The sequence below is a fragment of the Azolla caroliniana genome, unplaced genomic scaffold (assembly GCF_043228905.1).
Source record: "Azolla caroliniana isolate FFs.n. ecotype wild unplaced genomic scaffold, voAzoCaro1.0.p SCAF_2, whole genome shotgun sequence".
Classification (NCBI taxonomy): Eukaryota; Viridiplantae; Streptophyta; class Polypodiopsida; order Salviniales; family Salviniaceae; genus Azolla; species Azolla caroliniana.
In genome coordinates this window covers 17,485,803-17,502,141 of record NW_028230437.1, presented here as the reverse complement: position 1 = coordinate 17,502,141, position 16,339 = coordinate 17,485,803, and the positions used below count along the sequence as shown (strand labels likewise).

At 37.2% G+C, this 16,339-nt stretch overlaps 1 long non-coding RNA gene across 1 annotated transcript; it reads right to left on the bottom strand.

Annotated features, from left to right (window-relative positions):
• Positions 1 to 14,537: 14,537 nt before the first annotated feature.
• Positions 14,538 to 15,249, bottom strand: LOC147867453 (uncharacterized). Its single transcript, XR_015532411.1, has 2 exons — positions 15,037 to 15,249; positions 14,538 to 14,607 (listed from the first exon to the last, which is right to left on the bottom strand). It is a non-coding gene; the product is annotated as an uncharacterized LOC147867453 (long non-coding RNA).
• Between the last annotated feature and the right edge of the window lie 1,090 nt (positions 15,250 to 16,339).

The following is a 16,339-nucleotide window of genomic DNA, read 5'->3' as shown; positions in this document are numbered from 1 at the left end:
TATCATCACCTCTATATCGTACATCATCATCAAGAACTTGCATCATCTTTGGTTACCTCCCCTTTTTGCTTCTGCTTTCACGTTGGGTTGATGACATGTCATTCCAAAATTGTGGGATACATGCGCCTTGGGATAGATGCCATTCCAAAACTAAGAGTATGTGAGAGGAATGGACAATCGAGGTGTACATAATGACAAATATGGACAAAATAAATATATATGGGTTTAGAATAGGGAAACAAATGAGAATAATCCAATTTAACTCAAATAAAGTTCCAGATCTGTGTGAACAAGAAGATATTAATCCTAAGATGAAGAGGCAATAGTGGCGATTATAAATTTTTTTGATTATAGTTTTAACAACCAGGTTTACGATAATTGGGTGAGAGATAAGTAAAAGATATTAGGAAATAGCTTGGATAATTTTGGCCCGAGCATGCTTTTGGATCCCCTCACAAGATTAATCCTAAAAGGTAGCTAATCATGTTAGGACAAGTGCTCGGCACAATGTGGAAGAAAGTAAAATGGGTTGTATTTAGAGATAGTAAGGTGATTATTATAAAAAATGGAGCCATGTTAAGATGTACGGCCGAGACCTTATGCATGACTATATGGAATTGCAATGTGTCTCTAAGGACAAATGGTGGGACCCATCAATGGATTAGTAGTGATACTGATGGGATTCGGTGTGTCGTTCCCAACCACAAATCCCAAGGAGCACTAGAGGCTTTCAAGGACTCCATGTATTGTTCAAAAAAGAGCTTCGTAATAGAGTGCATCTTGTGCATAAAGATGTAGATGCGCATTATATGTGGATATGAATCTAAGAGGGGAACTAAGGGAATTGTACATTGCAATTTTCTACTTTTCACCTACGTAGTCGAGGTTTGCACCTCTTGGAGGGCTACCATATCGACCAATATATGCCAATATTATAAGCCTCACTACTATGGGAGATATAGTAGTATTAGGAGACTTCAATTTGTGAAGCAATGTGTGAACTATGCTTGACACTAGTGAGGCTATCTATGGAGAAGTTATTGTAGAATAATTTTCTTTAAAGCAATGGACTCAAGATATGGCTAAAGTAACAAAATATGGCAAAGACTGTCTAGCCTTGGTGAATCCACATGGATTTGTGATATAATGATTTGTTCCGGTAACCATATTAGATGGTTTGACATGTAATCCAAAAGGACATGCAAGCACATTGGATTACTTGATGAGATCTACATGTCTTATATCTGAAATAATAGAGTTCTCTACCATTGGTCGCATACCTATTGCATTGGAAGGAAATCATGCATAAGTACACTTTGAGGTGAAGGATGGATGCAAACGGAAGATAATTGATCTATGTAATTGAGTATATAATGGCATGCTAGAATCGAATCCGTTCACATAGGCTTGTGAAAGTCAAAGGTAATGGACGCGAGCTTGTTCAAGCTATACAAAATAGTTGGTATGATGAGGCAGTCATGATACAAGGAGATGCTTGGAATATGGACTAACTCAGGGGATACACACAAACAAGCATAAGCAACCTTCCAATGCCTCATAGGGAAGATGAAGAGATCATATTTAGCTAAGTATGAACCACATCTGTATCTCTTATTCTTAAGGAAAGAGAGTAAAGGACCATGGAAAATGTTTAATGAGAGGCAACCTACCACACAATTGACCTCACCTTAGGTGTGGGATGAATATGCAAAGGCATGCCCACATGGATTACTCACATATGAATCCAGCCTTTTTACTCCAAAATATGTAAGAAACAACATTGATTGGTTACAACTTGGGAAAGCCCAATATCATAATGGATTGTTAGGTGACGACTTTATCTACACCAATGACAACTTGCTCTCATTGTTAGTACACATTTGCAAGAGCTATGCTGGGTAGGACATAACATTCAGCCAATATTCAAGCGTGGAGACCCATGATTCCCCGATCAATTATAGGAGAACCATGTTTGGCCATTAGTTCGCTAAACTATATGGCTTGATCTTGAGTTAGGGTTGAGTATATGGGCAACGCAAAATGGTTGTCGTTTAGCTGGATAGGCAGGATTACGGAAAGGGTTGACAACTTTGGATCCAATATTGACCCTTGGTACCCTAATTGAGGAGGACAGAGCCCATAATAAGAGGATTTATTCCTACCAGGTGGATTTTTAAATAGCCTTCAACACTATACCATGTGGTATGCTCATGTAGTGGTTGGAAGACTTTGGTGTCCCTATAGATATGCAATGGCCTAGAACCTATGTAGAATGAATGCATTTCAAGAAAGGCATGGTCGCCAAAGGGTTGTTGAAGGCTAGGGCTAGTACAATTGAAGTAAAACAAGGATGCCCACTACCACCCAATCTCCTTAGTCTCCACATTAATGAGGTATTGCATTACATGGGAAGGTTTCGGGATTCCGGATCAAGCCTAGTAGGTATGGACATACAAAAACTACCATATGTTAATAATATTGTGTTGATCTCTAACATTACATGGGGACTATAAAAACATCTAAAGGCCTCAAAAGTATTTTTTACGAACAAAGGTTTGTCAGTACACAGATAAATCTAAAGTGATGATGTTAACAACACTCAAGCATGCGTAACAACATTACAACCATAAAATTCTCAGGAGGGGAAAGATGGCATACACACAATCCCATAAGACTAAGATTCACAAGGGCTCGGTTGTCTTGATGGGAGGTTGCTTGTGCTTGACTTTCTTGTGGATTTGTAAATCTTATGCAATTTGCAAATTGGCAGTTCTAACAAACACAAACTAAATTGTGACTATTTGATACACTTGTAACACCAACTCTTCTCTATGGGAAATATTTGAATGTATCTAGTTGATATTGTTGAATCAAACTTTATAGGAAGACTGATGTTTGGCTCTTTAAGGATTCCTTGAGTTCCCTTCCCTTCTTTTTGTGGACATGATAGTTGCTACTCGTGTTGCTATTTCTTCTCAATGGTAATTTGTTGATGATCACCCGATAGGCATTGATTTTCTTGTTCCATCACCACGGAATTTCAGCACCATGGAGAGTGTTAGAGTGATGATCTAATGTAAGCATATGATAAGGATAAAAGATATATGAAATAAGAAAGGAGAGAGAGAAAGAAGGGTGTCGAACCACCCAACCACCCCCGAGTGAAGGGATCGAGACAGAGTCGAGCCTCGATTGGCGTCCCATACCAGCACCATGGCGTCGAGTTGTACCTGGTGCTGGCACGCTCGCTACAAGAGTTGATCCACCATGAAACAGAGTCTCGACGTAATCAAGAGATGATGAAATGAGGGTAGCTAGGCCTCATATTAATAGCAAGACCCAAGGCCCCTAGGCAAGTTCACACCGCCTAATGGTTTGTCTCAATCTTGAGGATTAAAAGTAATTCTCCCCTTCTTTACACTCTTGTTTAACCCTCACACTTATCCACGTGTATAGAATACTACGGTAAATTCTCACCACGGGATAATATATGGTCATGCCTGTAATAGAGATAAGGAAAAGAAATAGATTAAATAACAAAAGGGAAGAGTACAAAGGATAGGAATATGCGAATGGTAGGCTAATTTGAGAGGATTTGTGAATGTTTATCATGTCTACTGCTTTTTTCAGAAGCTTGGTGATGGGAATAGCATTTAGGCTTGCACATGATGGTCACTTTAATGCCCTTTTACCATGATCTTGAAGTGAGGCTCTACTGCTGAGGATGAAGAATATCATTTTTATCATCCGATATTTGTGATCTTCTAACATCAAAGGCATAGTGAAACTGTTAACCACAAAGTATACCTAGGGATCATACTCTTAATATAATGTGGACATTACTTTGTGTATAGGCTGATTTTGGAAATTCATAATTCAGCAAGTTAGCTTACAACAACATATGAATAGACTGTCAAGTTATTTTTTGACAAACCTATCGATCTATACTACATGAAAGAACATTTAAGACACTAGTTTTAGCATTGATAGATCAGTTCAACGAGCATTGAAATATCACCATTAAGATAACTAGTTGGCGTCTATAAGAGGAACACAACCATCTTGCAATGTTGCTGTCTACATTCCATAAAAGAAAAATGTTTATTTGCCATTTTAGATATTCAGTTATATCAGTGGGTCTCTATATTCTTGTTGGAACTGAGAAGACAAAATTACAATATATCTAACTTTAGAATCATACATGCATAGATTAAAAGATTATTTAGTCACGTCTAATTCTATTCCTAATTACTTTTTTACTTCGTTACCTTTATGTTGGTTTGTCGTTCTCAATGACGAGGCAACATTTTAAGATGTAATCTCCCGTTTGGTCTTATAGGGCATTCTGGCTACTTAAAGTGCGTTCATTAATCTTGCATTCTTTCTTAGGTGTACGTCCTTATCAACTTGTAAAGAAGACCCCCCAAAATTTGCCTCTGTAGTAGGTTTGAAAGGAATGTCCTTAATGGTGTTTGCCAGAAGTTTTTTCATCTATGGTAGTATTCTAGAGGATGTCTTTGTTTACACTTCTTCGCCCTTTTCTCTGAAATCCCCTTTTCCTTGTCCACCCATTGATTTAACAAGAAACAATTTTTACTATAGTTAGTCACCCATGCCCCAAACGATTTGTCACAACATCATGAGTTACATTTTTTTCCTAAGTCACATTGATTGAGATGAATTAGGTAGCCTCTTATTAGTTCACGCATCCACATAACTTTCTTAATTATGCTTTATAAAAGAGGTTTGGCTTCAAAGGCTTCCAACTCATGTTTCAGCTATGATTATTTTGTATGATATGGCAATGTTGGAAAGCTTTGAAATTGAGGTACAAGATACCATTTTGTAAAACAGTTACAATAATGTACACACCAATGACACAAGTCTATTTATTTAGCTTGATCCCAATTACATTCCCAATAGTGCTATTTTGGCCGTTACAAAGTGCGTCAATTCTATCTACACTAATTCTGCTGGTTGTGGAAATTGCTATTTAAACTCCTATTGCTAAGAAAATGGTTCATGCATGTGTATGGTGGGCTGTTGTATGGTAGCATGTTAAAGTTTATCTCAATTTCAATCTCAAAAAGATAAAGCCATTAGGATGAAGGGAACTGTGGATGTGAACATCTCATAACGGCTAATAACCAATAATGTAAATAGTAATTATGGAAAGTTAAAAGCTAGAATTTGAGCATGGCATGCTTTCAAAGTCATAATTGCAGGTTAATATGCTATATCATGTGGTCTGCTAATTTTGAAGAATATACCTATACAATCTTTTAATCAGTGAAAAATCCTATAAGAATACTATCTCTTCTTAAAGATCTTTCAAGTAAGTAGACACACATATGAATCCTTGCGGGTAATCAAATTGAATGAGGAATCGTTGCTTGATAACCATAAAATATTGGCTCCAGTTTGAGAAAACATGACATTGAAATAAGTATTGCTGCCATGTACGGATTACTACCAGGCTGATCCAGCATAAGAAAACTGTTTTCATTTATAACCAGAGCTTAACTTGATTTTAGAAACTCGAGGTTCCAAATATTCACAAATTATATTTGCGAAAAATCCAAAACATCAGGGAATCTCTATAAACTTGTTTTATTGTTTGATATTTCTGTCTTCACATGTTACAGTTATCGAGTAAATCAAGGTAATTAGTAATTCGATCACGACCGCATACTCAGCCTTTAGATCTCACATGTATCTGAAGAACGATTATGATTGTTTGGGTATCCAAAGCCTATCAATCAATATAGAAACTTAGATGTTTTGCAAACTCCTTAGGTATTTACTACTATTATATATTTGCAACTTCCTGCATGAACATCTCTACGTTACTCCTACTTTATTATATCTATCCAATGCTTGCTTCTTGAAATGAATGTTATGACATTTACTATTTTTCACCCCTCAAGCATTTTCTACTTTGGCATGTTCTACTACAGTGTGAAGTAGAACATGGTAGACCAAAAACACTATATGTAGACCCCTCTGTGCCTAAGCAAGATTCTGGAATGATAAAACAAATACATATATATTTTGAGCAATTGCATTGGGACATTAAAATTATGGTAGTATAATGTGGAAATAAACATGCATTTCTTAATTTTGTAGCAAAAACTAGCGTTAACATTTTTCTGGAGGTAAATATAATGATATAACTAGGAGAGACTTAGGTTACTAATGATGGAAAATAAATGAAAAGATTAAGAGAAGTAACAGTTTTTAAGTGTGTAGAAACATCAGGTCGACCAACCCTAAGAGGAGGACCAACACCTATCCCTAAATTAATGCCACAAAAGTTGAGATGGATACAAATCCTTATCATTAGAGATGTGGCTCACCAACACTATCTCAAAGATGGATGGCGTAATGAAGGGAGTATCTAGTCCGCCTGACATACATCAATCAACTCTTCAGGTTCCTAGATCACCACATGTTCCCACGTGACACAGGTCCTCCTGCTTTTGGCGGATATCCTTATTGGCCTCTTTTAGGTTATGCCCCCCCCTCAATACACATTTTTAAGCCTTAAATTCATATCCAATAATTCAGTTGCATGGCTGATGCTACTGGTATAATTCAGCGTGCAATTTGTTTATACTAATGCTATTAATAGGAAATTCCATGAAAGCATTCAAAGGTAATTCCATATTTTATGTAAGTCAGATAGTAACAAAACTTCTTGTTGCTCTCTGATTCTCAGAATATTTTTCGTTTCTGAAAACTTCCTTCACAGACGAGAAGGTGTGATTCTGATTGAATACTAAGCTAGGAAGAATTGATGAAATGAGGTAAAAACAACTCTTTAATCCTTCCCAGAGGGGAACCCTGTATTAGCTATTTAGGTATATTATAACCTTGTATCTTGGATTAATGGGCACTACCCCATGCTATTAACGCTAATTTGGTGGGGGGGTAGACATCATTCATGTTAAATACATATAATTCTCTCTAAGCATGTGAAGTACAGCCTCTCAACATCCACCATGGCTAACTTGTATATTCCCTAATAACTGGTTTCTACTCTCCACAAAATAAGAGAACTGCAAGCATGTGAAGCATCCACCATGGCTAACTTCCTTGTCAGTATGGATTTTTGCTACTAAGTTCCAACAATGCAGTTACATGGTGGAAGCAACAACAAAAACATTAATGTCAAAACTTGTTGACACTGATCACAATTCATTCCCCAGTAGTTACATTGTACACCACCTACTAGGATCATTCTCTTTGACATGACTGAAATGAAACCCGTAATTCCATTGGGTTCATGCTTAATAATTGTGCATCTCTACATTTACCTATACAAAGCGTTAACTAATTTAGATGTTTGTGCATAGCTCCTAATATATGGGAGTCACTCATTAAGGACTCCTTTTGCATGAATTTTGGAGTGAATGGGTTGAATAGTGTGTAACTCACAAATCACTGAAAAGTTGTCTATAGACCAACATGATTATTACTTCCACAAAGACTCCATTCCATGACAAATGCTATCTTCCCTTGATCTCTAGGCTATGTGGATTGGCTTCATATAGCAATCGATGAACATGTCTAGGAAGCCATTAGTCTCCAGCCCCACAATTGTTGTGAGAATGACATCCATGAAGGGCTGTGGCCCAAAGGGTCACACTTTGATTGCATTTGCACAACTTGCCTTTCTTCTCATCGAGGATGGCTGTTGAGCCTACCGGCCTGTTTCTTGTTTTATTGGGCTTATGAATTTGCCCGAATGTACATTATTGATCTTCCTCATTTACTTCTCATGGATGATTTGGAAACCTCGTATACCTCATCTGTTGAACTAGTAGCTTTTCCTTCAAAGTGAGTTTTGTGTTGATAAAGTTTAGGATTTGGACCCATCATTATACAGAGTCACTCACGTATATATTCATGTCTTCATTTTAAAACATCCATCAAATTGAGGTAACATGTATGGTTGACCAAGCACTAAACATCCTAAGAGTAATGTAACATTTATGCCTGAACAAGCACTAATCATCCTAAGAATAAGGTAACATGTATATTCAATTGAGCACTATATAGTCTTTTAACTCTCATGAAAATGTTGTCTAGAGCTTTACCGACGAGATGTTATCATCTTTTCTTTGCTTTGATGTGTATTTCTCACATGTCTAGAGCTTTACCGACGAGATGTTATCATCTTTTCTTTGCTTTGATGTGTATTTCTCACATGCCTTTTTTCTTTTATGAGCATGTAAAATCAAATTGCATTATTAGATATTGGAAAATACACATTAGCACAACGATTTTGTTGTGAAAGATCTTTCCAAAGCATTAGAACAACATATCAATGTTTTAAGTAGAAAAATATGCATGAAGGCATGTTGCCACATAGTGTCTAGTACATATACTACTAACTTTGGTGCTCCTCTGACAACATTGATTTGAGGAGGAAGTCATGTTGGTTAGTGTAGAGACCCACGGCCCAAAAATGTTAGTTGCTAATAAATTGCTAAACATGTATTTGTATGGAGATATACTGGTACACTTGTCATACAGATTCTTCTCTACAGAGTCGAAACCTAGGGACTGAGTTTTAACAAGGCCAAATAGCTTGAAAGCTTTCGAGATATGTCATTTATTCTCAATGATTGCCTACATGATAAGGAGCAAAGCATCAATGATCCATGATATAATTCAGCTGAAGATGGGTGCAGCCCCAATAATCATTGACGCATTATTCTTATTAGTGATTGATGTCCAACAACATTATCAACTTGGATAATGCAGAACATGTGATGGTAGGAAAATTTCCGACTATAAGGCACTTTTTACTGACTACAGAGGATGGATTCATCTGTGGACTTATTCATTGCGTAGTACAATAGGGCAATGGTAGACCTCTTAACATCAATTACAGATTGTGGTACGCAAATATGCACACACACACACACACACACACACACACACACACACACACACACACACATCTTGACGAAAATATTTGCCAATTGTGTTTTCAAGGAGCGGAAATTTAAGAACATTCATTTTATCACTCTATTGTTTTTTATGAAATAAGAGGGAGATACCATTCGCTATTTAACCAAGGCCATTTGAATATGAATAGGAACACTGGTGGTTGGGGCTATTCTTGCTCATATAAGATGACAAGATTTTCTTTAGACCTACTTGTTTTAGATATTTTATTGGTGTTCAGCTAGGTGCATATTTATATGTGAGTTCTTTGTTCTCACATACGGAAACATTTTAAAGAGAACTGATTGACTCTTGAAAAGACATAAAGATATATTTGGGACGGCCTAGGATCATGATGGATTGGTTGGTGAGCACTTTAACTATGCCCGTGAAAACTTGCTCCCATTTCTAGCACACATCGTTAATAGAGCCATGTGTGAAGGTTTCCCTACTAGATGAACTCAATTTACCATGGTGCCAATACTCAAGAGTGGAGACCCCATGGCGCCAAGCAATTATAGGACAATCATGATTGGCCATTACTTGGTTAAACTATATGGCTCGATTCTGGAGTCGGAACTGACGATATGGGCAATGCGAAATGGTTGTTCAGCTTGACAGGTAGGCCTTCGGAAGGGGTTCACAACTTTGGATCACGCATTGACCCTCTGAGCCCTTGTCGAGGAGGGTAGAGCCCATAATAAGAGGATTTATTGCTGCTTTGTAGATTTCCGAAAAACCTTTGAGCATGTGCCACGTGCTCGGCTTATGCAAACGCTAGAAGTCCCTGGTGTTCCGGCAGATATGCAATGGGGAATCTATGCACTTTATGAATCCGTGTTAGGGAAACTGTAGTCTTCCAAGGGTTTGTCAAAGGCGGTGGCTACCACAATAGGACGGAAGCAAGGATGCCCACTATCGCCCACGCTCTTCGATCTCTATGTAGATGAGGTATCACATTAAATAGAGGGATTAGAGAGCATGCCTAGCGGGTATAGCTCTACAAATATTACTATATGCTGATGATTTTGTGTTGATTTCTAACTCTCTAGAGAGACTAAAAAGAACTCTTTTGTATAGAAAAAGGTTTCAGTCGGTAAACATGGATGATACTAAAACGATGGTGCTTAACACCACTCTCAAGCATGGGTAACAAGATTAGAACTAGATTCTTCTTGGGAAAGGAAAAGGTGGAATACACATGCTCCTACACATACTTAGGAGTAACATTTATAGGGTCTAGGTTCTCCCTACAGGAGGCAGCTTGTGGCCAAGTTTCTTGGCAATGATTGCTTGCATGGTAAGGAGCAAAGCATCGGTGCTCCATGATATAATCCCGGCAGAGATGGGAGCAACCCCTATAATCACCAAGGTATTGTTCCGATTGGTGAGCTATATCCAACGTCTTGGGGAGCTTCCTATAGAAAGGTATCCAAGGTTGGCACTTGTGTCATCCAGACAAATGGCTGAAAATGGAGACATTCATTGTTGTATTTTGAAATGCAACAATGGGTTAAGTCATATTGCATAACCATAAATGCATTATCTCCATTCCAATATAGCTTGGAGTGTCATCATCTAAATATGACCAAAGTGCAATCCGAAGAACACTATATTTGTTTTTGTAGTGTCTTTTAGGAAATAAGAAGGAGATACCATTGCGGACTCATTAAACAAGGCTTTGGCCCACTATACAAAGTAATGGAATATGAGGACTAGTGGTGCCTACGACTTTTCTTGCTAGAACTCAAGAAACATAAGTAAAAGTTGTCAGAGGACAACAATATAGCCACACAAACTCATTCACAGAGAACAATCACAACTTTCTTGAGCTCCATCATTGGTACTAATGCTACAAGTAAATCAAAGGCTACACAAATGAGCTCCCGAGCAGGACATAACAAAGGGGGTTATATATATCTATCTTGAGAATTTTACAGGTGCTGAAAACCAGATTCTTTAGTTAGTTTTGATCTTCTTTACTTTTATATTTACTCAATAATATTTATTTTATGTTGATGTAATCTCTTGTTAAAAGATGTTAATATTTCTTTCTTTCTTTCTACTAATTTTGTAGTTGATGCAACCAACCAACGCTCTGTACGTGGGTGAAGAAGAAGAAGAAGAAGAAGAAGAAGGGGAGGAAAGTTATGACAATGCTGTGTGCTGATCATGCAGCAAGTTGTTGGAGGAGCTCACATAATGAGCAGGCTCTGCAACTCAGATGTATTCATTCAATATTTTACTGCAATTACTATTAGTGAGTAATGAGGTTCTGCAACTCAGGTATATCCATTCAATGTTACTCCGATTACTATTGATGAATAATGAGGATCTGCAACTCATATATTCACTCAATATGATTCCAATTACCAATGGTGATTAGTGAGGTTCTGCAACTCAGGTATATATTCATTCAATGTTACTCCGATTACTATTGATTATAACGAGAAACTGCAAGTAAGATATATTCACTGAATATGAATCCGATTACTATGAAACTGCAAGTATGATATATTCTGAATTGGAGTGAAGCAAGGATGCCTACTATCATCCACACTCTTCGGTCTCTATATAGAATCTGATGAGGTATCATATTACATAGAGGGTTTTGGGAGCATGCCTAGTGGCTATAGCTATACAGATATTACTATATGTTGATGATTTCATGTTAATTTTTAACTCTCTGGAGAGACTAAAAGAAACACTAAATGACTTCAAACTATTTTGTACAGACAAACCTAGGTTTGTCAGTACACAATAATACTAAAGTGATCACCCACTCTCTTCGGTCTCTATATAGATGAGGTATCACATTAAATAGAGGGATTTGGGAGCATGCCCAGCAGGTATAGCTCTAAACATATTACTATATGCTGATGGTTTTGTGTTGATTTCTAACTGTCTAAAGAGACTAAAAAAAACTCTTTTGTACGGAAAAAGGTTTGTCGGTAAACATGGATGATACTAAAGTGATGGTGCTTAACATCACTCTCAAGCATGGGTAACAAGATTAAAACCAGATTCCACTTGGGAGAGGAAAAGATGGAATACACACGCTCCTACACATATTTAGGAGTCACATTTATATGGCCAAGGTTCTCCTTAAGGGAGGCAGCTTGTGGCCAAGTTACTTGTGGATATGAAGCCCATGGTACTTTCGAAAGACAATGTGCACATTTGTAGTTCTAAGAGCCATGAACTAAGTTGTGGTTATTTGATATACTTGTCAATGATTGCCTATACGGTAAGGATAAAGACATTGATGCTCCATGATATAATCCCGGCAAAGATGGGAGCAACCCATACAATCACCAAGGTATTGTTTTGATCGGTGACCTATACCCAATGTCTTTCGGAGCTTCCTAAAGAAAGGTACCCAAGGTTGGCACTTATCTCATCAAGACAGCTGATTGAAAATGAAGACATTCATTGTTGGTTTTCTGAAATGCAATAAGGGTTCGAGCCATATGGCATAACCATAAATGTACTATCCCTATTCCAATATAGCTTGGAGTGTCACCATCTAAACATGATCAAAGTGGAATCCGAAGAACACTACTACTTTTTGTAGTGTCTTTTGTGAAATCAGGAGATACCATTTCCTCTTTAGACAAGGCTTTCGCCCACATACTTAGGAGTAACATTTATAGGGCCTAGGTTCTCCTTACGGGAGGCAGCTTGTGGCCAAGTTACTCGTGGATATGAAGCCCATGGTGCTTTCGGAAGACAATGTACATATTTGTAGTTCTAAGAGCCACGAACTAAGTTGTGGTTATTTGATATACTTGTCACACCAACTCTTCTCTATGGAGTAGAAACATGGGGATCAAGGCTTAACAGGGCAAATCATTGGCAAGATTTAGAGATACATTTCTTGTCAATGCTTGCCTGCATGGTAAGGAGCAAAGCATCGGTGCTTCATGATATAATCCCGGCAGAGAAAAACCCTAAACCCCTATAATCACCAAGGTATTGGTCCGATTGGTATATCCAACGTCTTTGGGAGCTTCTTAAAGAAAGGTACCCAAGGTTGGCACTTATGTCATCAAGACAAATGGCTGAAAATGGAGACATTCATTGTTGTATTTTAAAATGCAACAATGGTTCAAGTCATATGGCATAACCATAAATGCACTATCCCCATTCCAATATAGCTTGGAGCGTTACCATCTAAATATGACCAAAGTGGAATCCGAAGAAAACTATATTTGTTTTTGTAGCGTCTTTTAGGAAATAAGAAGGAGATACCATTGCAGACTCATTAAACAAAGCTTTGGCCCACTACACAAAGTAATGGAATATGAGGACCAGTGGGTGCTTGCGACTTTTCTTGCTAGAACTCAAGAAACATAAGTAAAAGTTGTCGAAGGACAGCAATATAGCCACACAAACTCATTCACAAAGAACAATCACAACTTTCTAGAGCTCCATCATTGGTACTAATGCTACAAGTAAATCAAAGGCTACACAATGGGCTCCCGAGGAGGACATAACAAAGGGGTTAGAATAAATCGGGCAATAGCAATTTGGCACGTATGCAAGTCCGACCCCACGAACCACGACCTGACCACTCTTGTTATCAATGGATGGAGGCCATTATGTCCCACCATTGCAAATGCTTCCCTCGCCTCAGAGATCTCATGATTCTGGATCGACTTATGCTAGAGATCTTTCCAAGACAAAAGTTATAATATATGTAACTTGAGAATCTTACATGTGCAGAAAACCAGATTCTTTAGTTTCTTTTGATCTTATTTACTTTTATATTTACTTTCTTTCATTCTTTCCACTAATTTTGTAGTTGATGCAACTAACTCTGCACGTGGGAGAAGAGGAAGAAGAAGAAGATGACAGGGAGGAGAGTGATGACAATGATGTGTGCTGATCATGCAGCAAGTCGGATGAGCGCACATAATGAGCAGCTCAGATGTATTCACTCAATCAATATTTTACTGCAATTACTATTTTAATGATTAATGAAGTTCTGCAATGTTGATCTGATTATTATTGATGAATAATGAGGAACTGCAAGTAAGATACATTCACTCAATATGACCCCAATTACTAATGATGAATAATGAGGTTCTGCAAGTCAGATATATTCACTCAATATGACTCCGATTACTAATGATGAATAATGAGGTTCTGCAAGTCAGATATATTCACTCAATATGAGTCCAATCGCCGCTGATATTGACTTAGATACGTTTGGCTCTCTTGAAAAGCAATAGTTTGGGTTATATTTGTATCCTACGAACAGTCCCTACTGTCTAGGAGAGTCAATAATCATAGTACCCATGATGAAGGTGATTGTTCATTTACAATTAATCAGCGAACTGGCCTTTAAGATATGGAACCTAATACATTAGCATATGTTGGCCTTTAAGATATGGAACCTAATACATTAGCATATGTTGCACTGGGCGTGCATGGTGTAGATCTCTGAGAGTTTTTATTGGATAGAAGTAATTTTATTCGACTATACTTGTACTTTGTTAACGTCCAAAATAAAGCTTTCAATATGGTGTCATGTGAGTAAAATACTTCTGCATTGTCTATTGATTGAGTCGTTGTATATCTTAGTTTGAAGTGCATTTTGACTCCCTGCCATCGCCATTGCTTACAGCAGGAACAAATCTGCAATCAAGTCTGCTCTGAAAAATTTGAAAAAATCAAGCCATTATGTGTTTGATATAGCACAAAAGATGTTATAACCATCTCATCTGAACATGTTGATATTCATTTGTATAGCGCTATATTTGCAGTGTTTTTCATGCTGAAATCATCTTGAAAATGTATAAGATGTCTTTTCAAAACGGTAACAAATCCTTTGTTAACAAATAAAGACTACACAATTACTATACTAAGTTCTCAGACGGACAGTTTCAAATGTTTTAAGGATGCCTAGTGAAAAAGAAAATTGTGTTATTATTGTATTAAAAAATATATATTAAAATAATGCAAGTGTTCAGATTATTTATGATTACAAGATTTCCATTGTATTTTAAGCAAGATTTTTAAGATGGAAGGGGTATTTTCCTGCAATTATAATTGAAAGAATGACTATAACAGGTATACCTGAGTTCTAAAAGTTGGACATTATTGTAGGCGCTTGCAGCATCAGATTCTATTGAACTACTTATATCATTGTCAATGATATTGTCAATGATATGGTAAGAGGAGGTGTAGCTCATCATCATCTTATGTTCTACCTCTTCTTCTTCTAAGTGCAGACCATGATCATAAGGTCTTAATTCCATGTACTATAACACATACATGTATTTGTCCTGTGTATGTATGTGTCAAAGAGAGAGAGAGAGAGAGAGAAAGAAAGATATATTAACGTCTTTTAGGAGGCCAAAATGGCCTATAAGAGAGAGATTGTTTTTACTCACGTTCAATGTCTATATATATAATGGGCAGCAGTAGCAAGCAAAGTAAATAATGGTAACTAAATACATGCAAGCAACTACTTGTACTAATCATTTTCTAATATCATCTTGTAGTTCACACTCAACAAAAACGATTAGAGAGCATTTTCCACATTATTCCATGCATCATGACGAGGCTTCAAATCAAAAGCATGGAAAATGATACTACTAAAATGATCAAAAGAATATGTTACCTTAATGTGACGGGTAGTTCCCAATCCTTTCTTTATGTCCTCCAACTTCTTCAGATCCTCATATGATAGCTTCTGTAGTTCCTTTGTATCCCCAACTCTCAATCTGCAACATGCATGCCGATATATGTATACACTATTTTTTGTAATATATTGCTTGGGGAACCTAAATGCTATGTGAAACAATGATTACCATGAAGTCAATATATTAATGAACATGGGCATGCAGTATACAAGCTATACATAACAAGATTGTAAAGATACTAGGAACATTGCTTCGCATGATTTCCCTTTAGTAACACAAAAACATTTAGTTATACAATAGATATTGTAAAGATACTAGGAACATTGCTTCACTATGATTTCCTTCAATATAATTAGTAGCCTTGAGCATTCGGTTATCCTTGGTTTACCTTGTTTTGAACTTCATAATCCTGAAATTGATGGAGAAATCAAACAATCAATGATTTCCAGCAGAAACCTGAATTCAGCTGCCTTGTTACTACCAACCGAGATTCAAAACCTCACCAAATCTCGCCCATCTCTCTACAAAAATTACGAGAAGACGGGAAAACAAATGAAATGTTTGTCTTTGCAGTAATAGCAAACCCATCCTCTAGCTCACAAGGGGTAGGTACTCTCCTCCCTACCAAGTACTTAGATTTTGAAGACATCTTCAACAAAGCTAAAGCTAGTTCTCTCCCAAACCATCAATCTTATGTTTGTGCTATCGATCTACAACCTGGGAAATAGCTACCA